Genomic DNA, 408 nt, shown 5'->3' with positions numbered 1-408 from the left:
CTGGCATGCTCACCTAAACAGTGGTACTACTAGCAATTGGAAGCAAATGAGAGACAGAGAGAGTAGTGCTACTGTACTAGAAACAAGCCAGTAAATAGATGGGGCGGTGCAGCCTATGCAAAAGGCGCATTTGTATTTTACAAAATTAGAGAACTTCAATTACAATAAAAGTGTGAATGTAATATGTGTCATAACTAAATATCTTTTACTTTCACTTATAGATTCGAGTTACAGATGTTGTAACACAGATCTCTTCACGTTTACCAGACATACATAATCTTTTTCCACAAACAAACATATATAATCATTGATCTTTTTTTTGTGAACGAATATATAATCATTGATCTAATATATGATTTATCAGGATAAAGAAGATACTTGGTACTCTGTTCGTTGCTTAGTGTAGGA

This window comes from Triticum dicoccoides, chromosome 4A (genome assembly GCF_002162155.2).
Source record: "Triticum dicoccoides isolate Atlit2015 ecotype Zavitan chromosome 4A, WEW_v2.0, whole genome shotgun sequence".
NCBI lineage: Eukaryota > Viridiplantae > Streptophyta > Magnoliopsida > Poales > Poaceae > Triticum > Triticum dicoccoides.
The sequence above is the reverse complement of the archived record's forward strand: the minus strand, read 5'-3'. Positions refer to the sequence as shown.